This window comes from Gadus macrocephalus, chromosome 11, assembly GCF_031168955.1.
Source record: "Gadus macrocephalus chromosome 11, ASM3116895v1".
Lineage (NCBI taxonomy): Eukaryota > Metazoa > Chordata > Actinopteri > Gadiformes > Gadidae > Gadus > Gadus macrocephalus.
This window is the reverse complement of record NC_082392.1, coordinates 17,765,758-17,786,177: the sequence shown is the minus strand read 5'-3', so window position 1 is coordinate 17,786,177 and position 20,420 is coordinate 17,765,758. Positions and strand designations below refer to the sequence as shown.

The 20,420-nt window shown below is 46.1% G+C and overlaps 1 long non-coding RNA gene across 2 annotated transcripts; it reads right to left on the bottom strand.

The window, feature by feature from the left end:
* Positions 1-5,858: 5,858 nt before the first annotated feature.
* On the bottom strand, positions 5,859-8,465 carry LOC132467854 (uncharacterized). Of its 2 annotated transcripts, none has more exons than XR_009528103.1 (2): positions 8,204-8,465; positions 5,859-6,632 (listed from the first exon to the last, which is right to left on the bottom strand). It is a non-coding gene; the product is annotated as an uncharacterized LOC132467854 (long non-coding RNA). The 2 variants fall into 2 exon arrangements; XR_009528104.1 differs by having other exon boundaries at positions 8,208-8,465.
* Between the last annotated feature and the right edge of the window lie 11,955 nt (positions 8,466-20,420).

Below are 20,420 nucleotides of genomic sequence, written 5' to 3'. Positions count from 1 at the left end.
AATGTCCGTTTTTCCTCCGAGACTCCTCCCCTCCGTAAAATTTCTGTCCGGTATGTCCGTAATATACGTTAAAAAAATTGAACTTTCGCCGTCGTTTTACGGAGATACCGTATGAAAGTTTTTATGTTTTTCACAAAACTTGTAGGCTAAGTACCTGGCAGGCCAAACTCCTCGGCGGTCTCTTTCCAAGCCTGGTTGGTTTGTTTTTATCTCTGCATATGTCGATCCTCATGTTCCAAAGTACCGGTCTCCTATCCGCTTATCCGGGGTCGGGTCGCGGGGGGAGCAGCTCAAGCAGGGGGCTCCAGACTTCCCTTTCCCGGGCCACATTGACCAACTCTGACGGGGGGATCCCGAGGCGTTCCTAGGCCAGTGTTGAGATATAATCTCTCCACCTAGTCCTGGTTCTTCCCCGAGGTCTCCAGGGAGACGCCAGCCACCCTTCTGAGAAAACTCATCTCGGCCGCTTGTACCCGCGATCTCGTCCTTTCGGTCATCACCCAGCCCTCATGACCATAGGTGAGGATGGGAACGAAGATCGACCGGTAGATCGAGAGCTTTGCATGCGACTCAGCTCTCTTTTCGTTACAACGGTGCGGTAAAGCGAACGCAATACCGCCCCCGCTGCTCCGATTCTCCGGCCAATCTCACGCTCCATAGTACCCTCACTCGCGAACAAGACCCCGAGGCACTTGAACTCCTTCATCTTTTGTCCGTAAATAAAGTAATGCCCGTACGTAAAACACTAGTGACTCCTTCCGTAAATTTACGGAAGCACGGATACGAAAAACATACGTATGTGGAAACGAGGCGTAAAGAGCTGTAGGTAGCTTTCGCCAGAGAGCATGGCTTTCTGGTACTTCAACTGTCGCAAAAAAAACGTTAATAACATGTTAATTAACTGATTAACGACCGCCCATAGACTAGTTTGAGCGACCAAGCCAGCCAGCGACCACAGCGACTGAAAGCAGCAAGACGAGCGATCAACACAGCGACCAATGCGACCTACCGCCTCACCTCCTTCTTGGTCCTGGGCCGAGGGGAGGCGGCGACCGCCGCGGTCTTACCGACCTGCGGCCGGACCTTCCCCCCCCACCCAGGTGGTACCCCAGATGCTGAATCTCCCTCGGCCCGATCACACATTTCCTCGGGTTGGCCGTGAGCCCCGCCCGTCTCAGCGACTGAAGGACGGCCGCCAACCGCTGCATATGCTGCCCCCACATGTCACCATAGATGACGATGTCATCGATGTAGGCGGCAGCGTACGCAGCGTGGGGCCGTAACACCCGGTCCATCAGACGCTGAAATATGGCCGGGGCCCCGAACAACCCGAACGGAAGCACCTTGAACTGATACAGACCGAGCAGAGTGGAGAAGGCCGTTTTTTCCCGGGCTGCTGGAGACAACGGAATTTGCCAGTAGCCCTTCGTGCAGTCCAGTCGTGTAGTAGGTGGCCATGCCAAGCCGGTCCACCAGCTCATCGATCCGAGGCATTGGGTAGGCATCGAACTTCGACACCACGTTCACCCTATGGTAATCCACACAGAACCGGACAGACCCGTCCGGCTTCCCCACAAGTACGGCTGGGCTGCACCAGTCACTGTGGGACTCCTCGACCACGCCCAACTCTTAACATTGTGGCCAATTCGCGCCGCACCACGTCTTGCTCGAGGACGGGCAACCTGTAGGGGGGTGTACGCACCGTTAACCCGGGTTGCGTCCCGATGTCATGAGTGATTAACGGGGTGCGACCGGGCAGAGGCGAAAACCCGTCGGCGAACTGGCGTTGCAGCCTGGCAACGTCCTCCACCTGACTCACCGAGATCCTCCCATCGACCGGCCGGAGTGGTGGGGCCTGGAGCAGGGACTTCCGGACCGAGCTCCTCCCTCTCCGGTAGCGTCGTCGTGAACGCGTCATTCCAACTCTTAAGGAGATTGATGTGGTATATCTGTTTGTTTTCGCCCCTGTCTGACCGCGCTACCTCGTAATCCACGTCCCCGACTCGCCGTATGACCACACAGGGTCCTTGCCACTTCGCGAGTAATTTGATGCTAGAGGTGGGCTGCTGTACAAGGACCTTGTCCCCTGGTGTGAGATTGCGTAATCTAGTCCCTCTGTCGTACAGGCGTCTCTGACTTTCCTGGGCTCGGTACAAGTGCTCACGGGACAATACCCCTAGTGAGTGAAGCTTTGCACTCAAGTCCATGACGTACCGTACTTCGTTTTTGCTGTCACTGGACCCCTCCTCCCAGTTTTCTTTAATGAGGTCCAGGACGCCCCTGGGCTTGCGCCCATAGAGCAACTCAAATGGGGAGAACCCTGTGGAAGCCTGAGGCACTTCCCGCACTGCAAACAACAGAGGGTCTAGCCATTGATGCCAATTTCGAGCATCCTCGTGTACGAATTTACGGATCATGGACTTTAACGTCTGGTTAAACCTCTCACACAAGCCGAGCGTGATAGACGCTCGTGCGGATGGCCTTGACCTTCAATAACCCGTAGAGCTCCCTAATCGTGCGTGTCATGAAATTGGTTCCTTGGTTAGTGAGAATCTCTTTCGGGATTCCCACCCGCGATATGACATGAAACACCGCCTGCGCAACACTCTTCGCGGAGATGTCGTGCAACGGAATTGCTTCGGGGTATCGGGTTGCGTAGTCGATCAGGACTAACACAAATCGATACCCCTGTGCGGAACGTTCTAATGGCCCGATAATGTCAATGCCAATACGGTCGAATGGGGCTTCTAACAGGGGGAGGGGCCGCAAGTGAGCCCTGGGGACGGCAGGGGGATTCACCAACTGACACTCGGGACAGGAGGTGCACCACCTGCGCACCTCTGCCCGTATCCCTAGCCAATAGAACCGAGCCAATATCCGGTTGAGTGTTTTATCGTACCCCAAATGGTCTGCCATTTGGTTATAATGCGCCGCCTGTAAAACCATTTCCCGCCGGCTCCTCGGTACCAGCAATTGGGTGACAATCTCCTCACTCTGGGTGTCACGACCCTCCCGATAAAGCGTATCCCTAACTACCACAAAGTATGGGTATGTCAGCACTACGTCTGGCTGTACCCGAGTACCAATAACGGCTATCACCTGGTCGTAGGCTGAGCATAGGGGAGCGTCACGAGACTGCTCGAGGAGGAAATCCTCGGCGCTGGGACCTCAGGTTGAGGATCCCCCGCCGCCCCCGGTCCCTGAACAGCGTTGGACGCTCCTGCATCGGCACAGAACACAGCACCCGACTTACATGTCCCTACCTGTCGTGTCCGCACCCCCGTAGTCCCCCTGTGGAAACCCAGTCCAATCCCACCCTAGAATCAGGGGATGCGTGAGGCTCGAACTAACCGCCGCCTTGACTCGATGCTTTTTCCCCCCATAACAAATTTCGATGGGGACCAAGGGATACTCGTGAACATCCCCGTGTATACACCTCACCAGAACGCTCGATGCCTCCACCAATGCCTCGGATCGCACCAGGCACTGATGGATCATGGTCTGCATGCAGCCCGAATCAGACAGCGCCCGGTACGTACTCCGTTATATCCTCACCGGGATACTGTATGCCTCGCCAGGACCGTGGGGAGGAGACGGGCAGGGATTAAAGTGAAAAAAAATCTTCTGACTGAAATTGTATTCGTGCACGTGCAGTGTGTGAAACATGTTCCAGGTTAGGTTACTTGACACCTGCATATCACACAAAAACACGCACCTGGTTGTTGAATTTTTTTGCACCATGAACCGTAAGGCTTGCCATCGTTCCCCGTTTCCGTCAGCCATGCCCATCTCCATTTATTTTTTTGTGTTTTATCAATATCCGATACATCAGAGCCGTCAATCATTATAAGGGAGTTCATACAACACTAACACAACAAAGAGACGTAAGATGTGGCGCGAAAATGGTGTGTATATATATACATTTGTATATAATATATTTAATATATATTTAATATATAATCGGGATGTACATTAAAATGCTTGTGTTTTCAGTCAATTTTAACGGTAGACCTTTTAAATACTCACTATATAATTTGACAATTTTACCGGCGTTGACGTATGACGACATAATACACGCGTGTATTATGTCCATGTTCGAAACTGCATACTACCGTACTGCCGACTACATACTGCGCAGTATGTACTGTATACTGCATACTGAATGTGGGATTCAGTATGCAGTATACAGCAGACCGACTGCACCGCAGTATACAGTATGCAAGTTTCCCAGAATGCATTTCGCGGCAGCGGTAGCGGTAAAGCTGCTAAAAGCTGTTTTAATTCTCGCTTCAGTGCTGTTAATACATCACTTTCTTAAGTTTTAATATTTTTTTATGCGAGAAAGTACCTATTTAGATCCTTAATATGCGATTAGTTTATCCAAATGACGCCTGTTTGTAAATTTGTCCCGACGTTATCGGAGATGTGAAAAAAAACTCGGATCTACATTGATCTCACAAGTGGCCTCTGTGAACTCCAAATGACGGAAATCCGTCGCAGCGACGGAGAACTTTAATCCATGGACGGGGCACCGGTGACGCGGACGACCTGACCCACCTCCATCATAGGGCACTCCCGCCGAAAGTGGCCAGGCCGTCCGTACCGCCAACACCCCTCCCCTGCCGTCTGAGCGCCCATCTGCAGAGAGGCAGGAGATGGCGATTCACGTCCCTGCTCTGAACCGGAGGCCCCCCATTTTGCCCTCGGCGCCGGGGTTAGTCGGTCCCGCCGCAGGGCGGCTGCACCAGTGTTGGTGGTCGCTAGGCCGTCGAAGGGGGGGCCAGGTGGCTCTCCGCTAGGTCGACCGCCGCCGCGAGGCCCTCGGGCCGGTGGTACCGGACCCAGGCGGAGGTTCTGGCGGGAAGCCCCTCGATAAACCTCTCTAGGGTCACCTGTTCCACGACCTCCTCCGGCATGTTCTGGTATGGGACCAGCCAACTCCTCGCTTGGTCCCGCAGCTGCTGGGCATAGGCGAAGAGTCTGTCCCCCTCGGTGAACGTCAACGCGCGGAACCGGCGTCGATGTTCTTCGGGGTTTAGGCCAAGCCGGTCCCGGATGGCCTTGGCGACGGTGTCGAAGTCCCGTTGGGCCCCGGCCGGCAGACTGTGGGCTGCAAGCTGGGCCTCCCCCGTCAGGAGTGGCAGGAGACGGTGAGCCCACTCCTGACGAGGCCATCTCGAGACCTCGGCCACTCCCTGGAAGGTCTCGAGGAAGGCCTCAGCATCGTCCGCCTCCCCAATCTTCAGGACATGGATGTGGGCCACGGCTCCTACCCCTCTGGGTTCACCAACACTTCCTCCGGATGCAAGGAGCTCGCGGAGAACAGCCTGATCAGCCGCCAAGGACTGGGCCAGCTCCTTGAGCACCTCGTTCTGTGCGTGTTGCACCTGGCTCTGTCGCTCGGACATCTGGGCCAGTCCCCCCACAATATCATTCCATATGCCGTATCTATGCATAATCCATACAAAGAAAAGGCGATCATAATCCGAATTAATTCACACAAGTCACAAGTGCCACCCCCAGAAAGTGACTGGCCCCTACTGCCCCCCCCCCCCCCCCCCCATTTGCTTTTATTATTTACTTGTACTTTTACTTACAATACTTAAGTACATATAATATCAGAAAAATCCCAAATTAATATCAGATAGTGGAAGACTTTTACTCAAGTCGTATTCTATTGGGTGCCTTTTACCAGGGCCCTTTTCTACTTTTACTCAAGTATGGCATTCAGGTTCTTCTTCCACCACATGGTATTGTTTGTGTGTGCGCACGCTCACAAACATGCGTGTCATAGAGTGTGTTTCTGCCATTAAGTATAGATACTTATACATCTATAATCAGACGTAAGAGGACGAAGATTTCGGCAAACATTTGTATTTGATTTTATTTACATGAATTGGCAGTTGGGCCCAGGTGAATTGAGACAAAGTATGTACGTCCAACATTGGATGTGACCCGAGCAAGTCCACATCGATGTGACATCACACTGGAGTGACACCACAGCTTGGTCAGGTGAATTCAAACAAAGCATTACACAACTCAGTGTGATGTAACACCGATGAGGACTTGGTTGAGTCCCATCAGATGCTTGACTACTTTGTTTAAATTCACCCGGGCTCAGACAAAGCTGGGGTTTCACTCCTGTGTGATGTCACATCGATGTGGACTTGGTCGGGTGCCATCAGATGTTTGACGTACATACGTTGTCTGTACAATGGTGCCGTAATACATTTTTTGGTGCCGTTATGTTTTTTTAATGCTATTTTTTTTTCTTTCTTTTTCTTTTTACAGGACAAACGCCACTCACTGGAACCGGGCAGCAAACGTTGACAGGTCCTTCATCCTGAGGTTCAGCCACTGGTTGAACCGAGGCCTGAGGCCCTTCCCCTCAGCCTGCTGTGTGGCTTCACCTTCCTCCTCAGCCTCAATGATGAGATCTTGCTGTTCAGGGGTGTTTAGAGGGGCGTCGTGGCGATGCCAGTCTTGGTTTCTGCCCAGGCCATCTTAATTCGTCTGAAGGGGTTCCGGCGTGAAGGGCGGCCCAAAGGCTTCACATCCTCCTGATCCGGCAGGGCGGTGGTAAGTGTTCAACCTTCCGTTTTCTGAGTCCCCTCAACCGGACCCGGTCCTTTCTTGGGCGAGACGGTGAGAGAGCCGCTCAGTCAATGTTTCGTGAATATGGCGACACCAAAAACTGAAAAGATACACACACACACACACACACACACACACACACACACACACACACACACACACACACACACACACACACACACACACACACACACACACACCAGTGTTCATTTCGTTACGAAAAATATGACGAAAAATGTTCGTCAACGACCTTTTTTCCGTGACTAAGACGAGACGTTGACGAGCTAAAAATAGATCTGTGATAATAAAAACGATGACGAAATGTCATTTTGTTTTCGTTGACGAGACGAGACAGGACGAAAATGTTATTGGTGTGCTATTTGGACATTCAAAATGCACGATATTTTCCAATCACTACACTCCCGTAAGGTTCTTATGCAACTGTTCACTCCTCCAGTAAATAGGACGGACCTAGCTACGACTTGGCAACGGGAGGTATGGTCCACTCAGCTATGAGCTAACGTTATGCATTGTACATGATTCGAAATTCTTCCCAGCTTTTATTCCACAGATACTAGGGTCTATAGCATATAACCGCGTTGTCTGATTACAGTTTAATTCATTTTTCACAATTTACCGGCTCTCGTTTTTGAAGAAAATCACCGCGCCATTCGTTTCAATGGGAATCGCCACGGTCTATACTTCAACATAAGGTGGACATTGAAATTCGTCCGAGGCTTTATACCCAAGATACTATAGGGTTTATAGCATATAACCGCGTTTTCTGATGACAGTTTAATGCATTTTTCACAATTTACCAGATATCGTTTTGAAGGCTGAACAGACAAGAGTACTAAAGTGTGACGTCACGTTTCGAGAGCAACAGATTTTAGGTTCTACACAAACCAAATTAACAAGGGGAAATCCTATGCCACACAAACCTTTTATAGAAAAGGAACAATCTTTTTGCGAATTGATTTGCGAGTTTGCTTTACCAATGATGTAAGTAATATTGACAATAGATTGTCTTCATATAAAAAAAAAAAACTAAACTAAACTAACGTTTACAAACTTTTCCTTTTAATACCCCAGGGGAATACATGAACGCCTCGACATTTTTCGATTGGTAGTGATTTTCACCTCTTGAAATTGATTTATTTTAATTTTGAAAGAAACAACACATGGAAGCAATGGAGAACGCCATCTCTCGTTCGGTTGTTTAGAACTGAAAATCCGGTTGCCAGGACAACGTAACGTTTTCACTTTAGTACTGTATTTGAGTGGAACAACTTAGCAGGTGTCCATATAGCCTATATAGGGTTAGCCTAATTGAACTCGTTTAAAAAGAGAAAACATTTGGACTAAAAGTAATGACTAAAAGTTGACTAAAATGTAAGGACTTTTCGTAGACTAAAACTACAAAGGAAAACAATGACTAAAATGTGACTAAATATACTAAGCATTTTCGTCAAAAGACTAAGACTAAATCTAAAATAGCTGACAAAATACACACACACACACACACACACACACACACACACACACACACACACACACACACACACACACACACACACACACACACACACACACACACACACACACACACACACACACACACACAAACTCACCAGGTTCATCAGGGATCTGGCTTGGGTCCAGGGCAGGGAAGGGGCTCCGGCCTGAAGGGCGGCCCAAAGGCTTCTCCTCTTCAAGCCGGGAGGTGGTTGCTGGTTCAACCCTCTGCTTTTTGAGTCCCTTCACCCGGACCCTCACGTTCCCCATGACCTGGGCCAGGTCCTTCCTGGGGGGCCGGTCTGCTGTCGGAGGCAGCCAGGCCACTAAGGGGCCTGAGTCTTCTCCCTGGTGTTGGGGTTGTCAGAAATTAATAACACTGTATTCAGTGATGACAATAGTGGCACACACACACACACACACACACACACACACACACACACACACACACACACACACACACACACACACACACACACACACACACACACACACACACACACACACACACACACACACACACACACACACCCCTCATCGGGGGTCTGGCCTTGGTCCGGGGCGGTCTGGCCTTGGTCCGGGGCGGTCTGGCCTTGGTCCGGGGCGGTCTGGCCTTGGTCCGGGGCGGTCTGGCCTTGGTCCGGGGCGGTCTGGCCTTGGTCCGGGGCGGTCTGGCCTTGGTCCGGGGCGGTCTGGCCTCGGTCCGGGGCGGTCTGGCCAGGGAAGGGGTTCCAGCCTGAAGGGCGGCCCAAAGGCTTCTGCTCTTCAAGCCGGGAGGTGGCTGCTGCTTCAACCTTCAGCTTTTTGAGTCCCTTCACCTGGAATTTCAGGTTCCCCATGACCTGGGCTAGCTCCTTTGTGGGGGGCCTGTCTGGTAAACACACACACAAGCAGGTAAACACACACACTCAAGCAGCTAAACACACACAAAAGCAGGTAGACACACAAACAAGCAGGTAAACACAACAATGCAGCCAGCTCACCAGGGCCCTGTACCACGAAGCTCGCTTAGAGGGTTAGCGAGGTATGTTGAGCTCCAAGCCTGGGTTAGTTGTACCACGAAAGTCGATCTCTTTTAGCGTCGCTGTATCACCATGGTGACTTATGCTCGCAACCAAACCTGGGGCCGTATTCACAAAGGATTTTAGGGCTAAAAGTAGGTCCTAACTGGCGAATTTAGGAGTAACTCCTAAAAATAATGGGCGTGTCACTTAAATTTAGGACTCCTAACTTTTTTCACTAAGAGCAATTCACAAAGTATTTTAGGCCTAAAAGTAGCACCTAAGTCTAGGAGAGCTTAACGATTCACAAAGAATCGTAAAATGCCTGCGAGACGAAATGTTAGATTATTCAACTTGTTGTGGAGTTAATGCGCGATGCAATAACATCCCCGACTAACAGGAATAATCCGATAAATTCCGAAATAAAATGTTTGGCCACACTACGTTATTTAGCAACAGGGGAAATGCAGCAATGCCGACGATTTAAAATTATCGCAACCATCAGTCAGCCGTGCCATAAACTTGCCTTTGGACATTCAACAATTACACAGGATCAAAGCCAACTTCATGGCAATTGCAGGTATGCCCGGTGTGGTCGGTGCTATTGACAGGACGCACATAAAAATAATTGCGCCATCAAAAGACGAGGACGTGTTCGTCAATAGGAAGAAAGTGCATTCCATCAACACGCAGGTTGTTTTTGATGCAAATTTTAACATAGCCTACTGGATGTTGTTGCAAAGTGGCCTGGATCTTCAGCTACCCATGATTCGCGCATTTTAATGGTGAGCGGTCTGAGGCAGCTTTTTGAGATGTACCAGTTGGGTGTCACTTGCTGGGTGACAGTGACTATCCGTGCAAGACGTGGCTCTAGACACCCTACCTCAATCCACAACCGGGAGCACAGTTAAAGTATAACATGTAAGTGATTACGCAGATTACGCTTAGTCCTATGCGTAAAACACATCGTATTGGCTCTTTGACGCCTTTTATTTGTTGAATCCATATTTATTATTGTTTACTGATTTCTTCCATATATGCTAGAGCACACAAACATACACGAAATGTTGTGGAGAGAGGAATTGGGCAGATGAAACGTCGGTTTCATGTCATCCACTGCGAAATACGCCTCACCCCAGAGAGGGCAAGCACAGTAATCACTGTATGTGCCATTCTACACAACCTCTGCAAGCGGAGGAACATTCCACAGCCAGACGATGATGATGATGATGATGAGTGGACAGGCATTTAGGGATCACTTTGAAAACACATTTTAGGTAAACACCTTGACACAAATCAGTCAACACTTGTGTAGTTCATAACATTTATTTTCTTTTATTTTTTTATTTTACGTATTTCTATTGTTTGCTTTCTCTCTCTTGAACGTGCAGACTACAACGTCATTATCGTGGTCTGCACAAAATTGTCATCATGCGTGTATTCTGCTAACTGCACTATAACTACTTAATAGGAATTCATTTCTAGCCTAGGCTATTTCCTTGTTTTTCGGTGATTCAGTGGGCTCGTCTGAACAACCAATCACCGAACTGACTGCTTCTAAACTCGTGCACGAGAATTGACGTAATCCATAGCAACGGCGCGTCACTCTTAGTTCACTCTTTGTGATTTATCCTGAGTAAGAGTAGGTCTCAGCGGCTTTGTGAATAACTTTTAAGAAAAAACTCCTACGTAAAATGTTTTAGCGCGAGTTAGGAGCACTCCTAGCGGTAAGATAAAATGCTTTGTGAATACGGCCCCTGGTCGGGAGCAGTTTTTCGGCTTAGTCTAGCCGGAGATCGGCTACTTAAATCGGCGTGCGTAGCTTCCTAGCCCCTCCTCTGACAATGGCGTCACCATTTGTGGGTGTTCCCCGGCGCACTTCTCGTACAGGCGTCTCTCCGGAGACAAGGGTTTTACGGGACAGAACCGATCCCTTGGCATTGTCTGACGATATTCAGATTTCAGACTTTATTGTCATTGTGCAAACAACGAAATTGGGGTTCTACATGAGAGATACAGATTCTCATCAGAGGGTGTTCGTTGTTTGATCGTCCTTTTGGACCTTATGTAGACAATGATTACTGTTGCGCATTGTGTTTCAGTGACAGAGTGCTAGAGTGCAGGTAGCGCGTCAGTCTTGAATTTCTGCACGGGGGGTTCGACTCCCAAGTGACTAGTGATGGTTGAATCTGAGTCAATCGGATTCAAAGAACCGAATCCTTACATTCACCCATGAGTCACGAGTCTGTGGTCTAAATTAACCCGAATCTTTCGGTTCTGGCTGCTACGGACGACATTATTAAAACGATGCACGAATGTCATCAAACTGTAGGTCTATAACAACATTAACACATCCGTTTTTCATCTGCATAGTAACTTAGATTAAGCATACGGACCCGGAGCTGCCAGCTGCGTGGTTGAATAAGAACTTCCTGTAGACAGAGCTGTACACAGATCCAGATCCATAGACTGAGCGAATTCATGGGTCGGATTCGTATCCGGTTGAGTGAAAGACTAACTCAAAGGATTCAGATGAAATGGGTCTGACTCGTATCCGGCTGGGTGAAAGACTAACTCAAAGGACTCAGTTGAAATGGGTCGGACTCGTATCTGGTTGAGTGAAAGACTAACTCAAATTACTCATATTGAATGGGTCGGACTCATATCCTGTTGAGTGAAAGACCAACTCAACGGACTCATACTAAATGGGACGGGCTCGTACTGAATGTAAATCGTTAAACTCTTTTGTTACAAAGGCATTATTTTACGAGAGATTGTATTCTAAAATGAAAGTGGCTTATTAAAAATAAAGTTGTTTGCTGACTATGTGAACTCTCAGAATATTTCTGTGTTTGACGAGCTTCGAAGAGAAAAAAAATTAATCCATACGTTTTTTTCCTAATTCAGATAGCAGTCACGTTGGCGACATCTCTGATGTTTGCAATGCATTTTTTTTAATATTCAAATATGTTCCATAATGTTCGGCCTGCGCTGAGAAAGTCCTTCTTGCGTATTTCCCCTGGATATCCTCAAAACTGCATTACAGTGGTTTGCTGTGAGCGTGCGCATTAGGCACTAGGGGGTTGGCTGCTGGGCTCATTCAGCGACAAAATTTCAACTGATTCAGATTCAAAGGACTCAAAAGATTCGGATCTTTTTAGTGATTCACTCAAAGGACTATGAATCTTCTAAGTGAATCGAAATTCCCATCACTACAAGTGACGCGAATTTATGTGAAGCTTAAAAAGTCCTAATTCTCATGCAAATGGAATACTTATTCACTAAAGCTTATGGAATTATATTTTTGTGCTTATTTCGAACTTGAACCCATATTTTCAAGGCCGTGCTGGCACCACATCTATGGGGGTAAAATGCATGATGATAGACGAATTTGAACCCCGGTCGCTGGCGTTCGGTTCGTATACTAATCCACTACGCTACAGCCGCTACCTCTCAGCGGTCGAAAACATGCGATACATTTCTTAAATAGGGTGTATTTAAAGTGAATTCCCTAAATGATAGAATAAGGCAGGATGGACGTTGCTTATGCATTTTTAAATCATCACAATATGCAGAATCTTTTCACTTATACTCATATAGACGGAAAAAACGCCCCTTTCACGTGAACGCGCACTGAACCTAAAGCGGAAAACCTGGTTCTACTAATTGAATCTAAAGTGAGCTTCGTGGTACCATTTAACTCTGATTGCGAGTTGCGGCTCTGTCGAGCCAGGTTTTCCCAAGAAAGCCTGGGTATGTTCAGCGAGCTTTGTGGTATAGGGCACAGGTACATTGGGGAGCTGTTATGACCTGAAATGGTAATATATATATATACCATTTCAGGTCATAACAGCATGTGCTCCCCAATATATATATATATATATATATATATATATATATATATATATATATATATATATATATATATATATATATATATATATATATATTTTAGGGGTGGGCCGTTATCGGCGTTAACGGCTGCGTTAACACGAAACTTTTATCGCGCGATAAAAAAAATATCGCCGTTCGTTTTGAAACTCCTGAAGAAAAAAAAAACTTTCAAAGTCTGAAGAAAGTCTGAAGAAAAAAATAAACGTTCCTGGGGAAGGGACCATTTAGCTCTAAACCTATTGGTTGCTCTCCGCTGACGTACATTCCAATCACATGTGCCGTTCACCGGGCTGTGTGTGATTGACAGTGCTCTGCCGATGACAAGAATGTGATTGGAATGTACGTCAGCCGAGAGCAACCATTAGGTTTAGAGCTAAATGGTCCCTTCCCCAGGAACGTTTATTTTTTTCTTCAGACTTTGACTGTCAGGAGTTTCAAAACGAATGCGCGACATATATTCACGTGACTCAAAGCTTGCGCCTGTGTGGTCAAATCTCTGAAAAGTCAGTGCTGAAAAGTCAGTTCTGAAAAAATACATTACAAAAAAAAAATACATTTACAAGTTTTAAAAATCTATTTTGTAACACTTCCTTGTTCGGACCCATCACGTGACTGAACTAACCAATCAGAAGCTAGAATTTAGACTGATATTGTTTCCCTGAGGTAAACGTGAGGGAATCAGAGGCAGATTCAACAGAATATCCTGACTGTTAAATATGTAAACATGTAAATAGTAATAATTGTGTAACATAAATATGTAAATGATTAACTGACTAAACATTGTAAGTACATATTCAACCTTTCAAAACTTATTTCTCAATGTATGAATTAGGGCTGGGCGATATGGACAAAATCTTATATCACGATATGAGTAATTTTATATCACGATATGGATATATATCACGATATGGTATTTTTTAAGTAAATTAAAATAATAAATGGCTTAAAATAACCATACTTCACATTTGATCCGTTTTTTCTTTTATTTTGAACTTGAATTTCTATGCTTACAAAGGAGTAAGTAACGAATAATCTGTCATTAACTGCAGTGTCATATAGTGCAAACATCTTGTAAACATTGAACTGTTTTTTCAATACAAATAACTTTTTTTTAAAGGTGTGCTTCACACCTGCCTGGCTGTCAGTCAGTGCAGTGTAATATAAAATAAAAATCACACAAATATTTTAAATACTAATTATACACTTATAAAATAAAGTTATGTGCTGTGCAAATAGCTGGTGGTAAAAATAGAACTGTTTCTTCAATACAAATGAGATTTTTTTTCAAGTTAACAGGTGAGTCTCACACCTGCCTTGCTTCAGTCAGTGCAGTGCAATATAAAAAATAAATCACAGCATCACAAGAATGTTTAAAATACAATATACACTTCTAAAATAAAATTGTCTGCTGTGCAAATAGCAGGTAAACATTGAACTTCTAATACAAATATGAAAAATATTAAAAAATACAATATACACTTCTAAAATAAAATTGTCTGCTGTGCAAATAGCAGGTAAACATTGAACTTCTTATACAAATATGAAAAATATTTTAAAGAAAAATAAACACTTTCAAAATAAACTGTGCAAATGTCAATCTTGTATATCAAGGAGTAACTACAGATTGTGTGCATCAGTGAAGTCCACAAGAGGGCTAAGCGCTTTGCTGACAGCTTCAAGCACCTCAATGTCCTGCCATGTTAAAGCCAAATGCATCGTCTTTTTGTCCGCTCGAAGGACCTGTGAGCAGGAGAAAACGCTTTCTCCTGCTCAAGGACCCTTTCGATCATCTGCTGCCGAGATCCCCATCTTGTCGGAGTCTCTGTAATGAGCTGGTGTGCAGGCAGGCCCAGCTCAGCCTGTGCAGTTGCAAGTTCACGCTTTCTCTTCCAAGAGTTGCAGAATGCGCTTACTATTTTCTTACAGACCCCCAACGCGCGCTCCACCTGTGGCACTTTCACACTTCTCTCTGTGAACATAGAATGGGGAAGAGATTAATTAAGAAAATTATTCAATTATTACACATTAAGGACAGCAGACATGCATTTATCAATTTGTCATTATGCATATAAATGATCATTTTCATATTATTCAATCAGTGGTGGTGGACAAAGTTTTCTGATGCTTTTCTTCAGTAAAAAGTACTTTTACCAGTGTGAAAATACAAAAATTAAATGCAAGTAAAAGTCCTGCATTACAAGCAGTCAAAGTATGTAATATCAGCTAAATGTCAGTAAAAGTACTCATGTGCAGTAAAATGTTTCCTCTGTTTATATAATTATATATGTTTCTGAATTAAAATGAATGCTGCAGTAGTAGTAGGAAATGTGTAGAAGTAGCAGAAGTGGTGAAATGCTTTTTTTCTATTATTATTATAATAATAATACACTCACCAATGGCCAAATGAAGACGATGTCCAAAACATTGTAACCTTGTCCAATCGTTCAGTTCGAGTGCTTTGATGTTATTTGTGGCGTTGTCTGTCGTTACAGACTTGGTGGTCTTCTTGCAATCCCCACGACTCTAGCGCTTCCCTGAGGTTTTGGGCGATCATTTCGCCCGTGTGGTCCTCCGGGAAATAGGTCTGCAGGCACTTACTGCACAGTGCCCAGTCTTTAATATAATGGGTCGTTAGGCTCATGTAAGGCTGTGTGGTGCGGCTTGACCACATGTCTGTTGTAGCAAAAAAGAGAACACTACGTAGCTCCTTTTCAATTGCGCCCCGGCGTTCTCCATATAAGCGTGGCAACTCAACCTCCCTAAAGTGTTTGCGGCTAGGTATTCCATACCTTGGTTCAAGGGTGCGGACTAATTCTTTGAATCCCGTCTTCTCAACTGTATAAATCGGGACCATGTCTTTGCATACATGTGTCGAGATGGCCTGCGTAATTTCCTTCCACCTTCTGGATTTTTTGTCGTATGGCGTGCCTTTTGCAAACGAATCTTCCAACTTCTTTTGTTCTTGAGGTGCTGCTTTTATTTTTGGAGTGGTGGACGCGCCGCGCATTTTTTGGCTTTCATAATATTGCTGGGCGTGCTTCATCTTTAGGTGATGGAAGAGGTTGCTTGTATTTCCTCACGTGGCACCAACTGTCCCGCGACATGTATTGCAAACTATAGTTTTCTGTTCATTGTCGGCCTTTTTAAATCCAAAGAACTTCCAAACAGAAGACGCACCCTTTTTAGAAACGAGTTCTTCCTCTTCGTGTTGCAATGATTGGGATGCCTCCGGCTCCGCCTGCTCGGTAGGCAGTGGCAAAACTTTCACTTTCCTCCGCCATGATTCCTGCCTTCCTCACCTCAAATTACGTGCAGGTTACTTTACCTGAAAGCACATTGGCTGGTGAAGTTTCTTCTTCTGGGAATAGTTAAATGTCTTACAGCTAAGCACTTTGCTGCAGGGCCCGTTGTGGCGCAACTGCAGTGAACTGCAGTTCCATCCACCGCCATTTTTTTTTTTTTTTTCTCTCTCCGTATAAACGATATGGCCAAATCTCTCCCGGTAGACACTTTCATATCGTCGTTAGACGAATTAGATTAGAAGTGTCTGGCTCCATTGTTTTGTTTCCTGTGAAACGTTGCCGCGTCATCACGCAAGGCAAAGGGCGTTCGGCCTTCGATTCGGCCTAGGTAGGCCACACCTTCGTAGGATGCGTCCCCTGAATTGGGACACAGCCTTTTCGCTCGGTTCTCCGTATCAAAAGTAGGGCTAGAACCGAGCGAAAAGACTACAAGGCTTCCGGTTTCGGTCCAGTTTCCATTTCATTTACAAAATGCCAAATAAAAACACGACAGAAACCGTATTTCGCTACAATACTTGATAAGGAACATCAACGAACACCACTAACCACTCGATGAGTTTCACAGCTGAAAAACGAACGTTTAGGGGTATTTTGTACGCCCAGATAGACAACCATTGTGAAGCAGCCAGGGGCGATTCGAAATTAGCCAACTCGAGACAGGACCAATATTCAAATATTTCGGTGTTAAATACTCTATTTCATCCTAAACAACCAGAAAGGGGGCTCAATGTTCGAAATACCGGAATTGTCCTTCAACACTGGACACAAAATCGGCTAGCCCGCATGTGACTGATAAAACTAGTTAAAAAGGCACCCAGTGCAACTTTCGAGGCTTAAAAATAAACATTCAATTTCTAGTCTTTTTTACACGTAGTAAGTTTCAATAACTCCTTACCATTACATACCGACATTTAAGCAGCAAAGATGAGACGTCGTTGTGTGGTGAGAACTGATACAAAATCGATAACAACAATGCCGCCATTTTCTTTATTTTTTGTAACCTACAATAAATAAAGCAGGCTTCCAGTCAATGGAAAAATGGCTTCTCCCCACCGGCGATTGTTGTTGTTTACGATTTTCTATCAGTTCTCACCACACAACGACGTCTCATCTTTGCTCCTTGAATGTCGATATGTAATGGTATGGAGTTATTGAAACTTACTACGTGTAAAAAAGACTAGAAATTGAATGTTTATTTTTCATTGAATGTTTACATAAAGTTGCACTGGGTGCCTTTAAAGCGTACTGCACCTGCAGCCACGCTAACTTTCTTCAGTGTCGCCACTAAAAGTTTTACAGAGAACAAAAACATGTTATACTATGCTGCCGTCAGTTGATTAACGGTGGCGCTTTTTTAGTATCCTAACTTTAGTTATTTTAATCGGGGAAAAACTGCAGCCCTCCGCCCACTTACAGCCCAGCACGGACCCATGTGGCTTAATGCTCACTTTAAATTAACTTATGAACAGTAACATATCTTGCGTCAAACTATCAAAATACATGCAGACTTATATATTATCAAATTTAAAACAGAACTGTAATAACTTACCTGTGGAATGACTGCTACAGCCAAAGTCTGAAAGCACTCGCCCTGCATATCGTCAGATACGGGGGCGAGTTCTGAGGCGCCATTACTGTAATGGCTAGTATACAGGTACAGCAAAAAACTGGGTCGGCTGGCTTGACTGTCGTTCTCGATGGGTCGGCTGGCTTGACCGCAGTGGGAGGCGGGGCCGGCATGGGAATCCCCTTGATGGCCGCCGCCTCACCCATGATCTCCCCGAAGAGATCGGCCATCCGGCGCGGTTTCTCGCGTTGGACGACGGTGGCGGTTGTAACCCGGGAGCGGGAAAAACCGGCCGCCGAGTCACCGAAGACGTCGTCCAGGGAGGCGTCGTCGTCGACGTTACCGCCGTCGTCGTCCAGGTCAGGGGCCCCGGCCCTGAACAGGTCGAAGGCCTCAGCGAGGTCCACCGCAGGAGAAAAAAAGAGATGCCTGGAGAGGATCCCCTAGTCTTCAGGCAGCTCCCGGCAGGCGACACCGGAGACGGGGGCCGCCATAGCAGCCGCAGCGTGGTCGGCGCCGAAAGCACGCCTAGTGTCCGTCACCCGGTGCCAGGGAGGCGGGACAGGAGGCGCATAGGGGTCCTGAAAAGGACCTAGCTCCCGGAGCGCTCTCAGGTGGCCCTGAAAAGGGCCGTTTGTCCAAGGCCTCGCCCGAGCCGCTGCCACCGGCTTGGGAGATCCGTGTCGAAGTCATTCTTAATTGTATTCTCGATTCGCTGATAAGCACAAGTGCCGAAAGAAAAGGGAGGATGAGCGACGGTATACACCGCGTTATATAGACACGATACCGTGGGGACAAGCCCAAAAGCCTTTAAGAAATATAACATACACGATCCTGTAACGTCCGGAGCGGGAACCAGTCCTGTAGTACTGTGCGCATGCGTCGTGCATACGTTTAAAAACAATACACTTTCAGATTAAAGTTTATGTAGTATTTCTAGGTTTATGTACATACAACTATTAAACATTTAAATAGTATGAGGAAACCGAAGTAAAACTTACTCTTTCCCCATAATTCATTTATTTTTTGTCATACGTGTAGCTATGATACGTGTAGCTATTACTGTTAAGACAACTATGATTCATAGTTGGTTTAAGAGTAATATAATATTCTTATTCGTTATAGTGACCAGACGTCCGAAATCAAAACTGGGAACATAATCCCCAAGAAGGGGAATAAGTTGAAACAATATACGATTAGGCTATACATACATCCTGCATAAACAATGTATGAATACATTAGATATATTTTATAGACTATCTCTGACTGTTGCTGAAGCAGCAGTTTATTCTGTCTTGACACTTTGCATTGATATTTTGTATTTACTTTAACATTCTTTCCTTAAATTATTATGTTTACAGTGATTGTTTTACATGTCTTTTTTATTTATGTCGCTTATTAAAACATATATAAACACCTGATAGTTTTTATATCAGCTAAACCTACCTGTAACGGGGGGGTTAGGCAGAACCCAAGTGCACAGACAGACGACAGTTGAGGACAGTTTCAAGGATTTATTCCGGTACAGGATCAGGCAGGCAGAGAGCAGACGTCACCGACGGGCAGGGAATCGTCGGTGGGTCAGCAGGCGAGGAGTCGGCAACGGGAGGGCAGAAGAGCAGATCGGGAGTTGGGAACTGGAGAGCAGACAGACCGACAGGGACTGGACGTCGGGCGGGAGGTCAGGCAGGCGAAGGGTCGATAACAGGAAGTCAGGCAGGTGGATCAGGAGATGGGGACAAAGGAGCAGACAGACCGACAGGGACTGGACGACAGGCAGGAGGTCAGAGAGGCGAGGGTTCGATATCAGGCAGAGTGGAGTAGATGAAGTCAATCGGGAGTTTCTGGAAAGCTCTGAATGAAACAAGAGACAATCTGGCAAGGACTGAGTGAAAGGAGAGGACTGTTATAGGGGGAGCACAGGTGAAGGTGGTTGGGATAATTAGGGAGATCAGGGTGGCAGGCAGGTGAATGGGAAAACCAGGGGCGGACTATTACACCAATCTGTTTCACTGGATTCAGATAAAACCAAATTCTGTCTTACCCAACAATGATAGTATTTGAATATTGTTGCTTGAAAGACTCCATTTATATCATGGTTACAATTATACTGTTAAGAAAGTATTGTCTTATACTATTGTCTTATGATACCGTAATGCACCTGTTCTTTGTCTTTGGATCTTTTGAATAAATGGATCAATAAATGGTGAATCGCAATGATCGTAAGCAGAGGAACGTCAGAGTCATTGAGCAGCTGCTGAAGCAGTCTAAAAATCCCTTAATCACTAAAACACTTCTAGTGATAAAAACTCACCACAGTGACTAAAAACCCCTCCTCCAGCAAAAAATAACATAAAACGGCTTATAAAACACTCGAGGTGGCGTTTTGAAAAGAGAAAACGTACATTTTTCAGTACATGGCATAAAGATAATTATTAGCCTTTGATTGATAGCCAGACATTTTTTGCGGAGCCACATTCCTTTTCCCCACTTGTATTGCAGTGAACGGAGATATCTACTTCTGGGCCCCTTGAATCGAGGGACCCG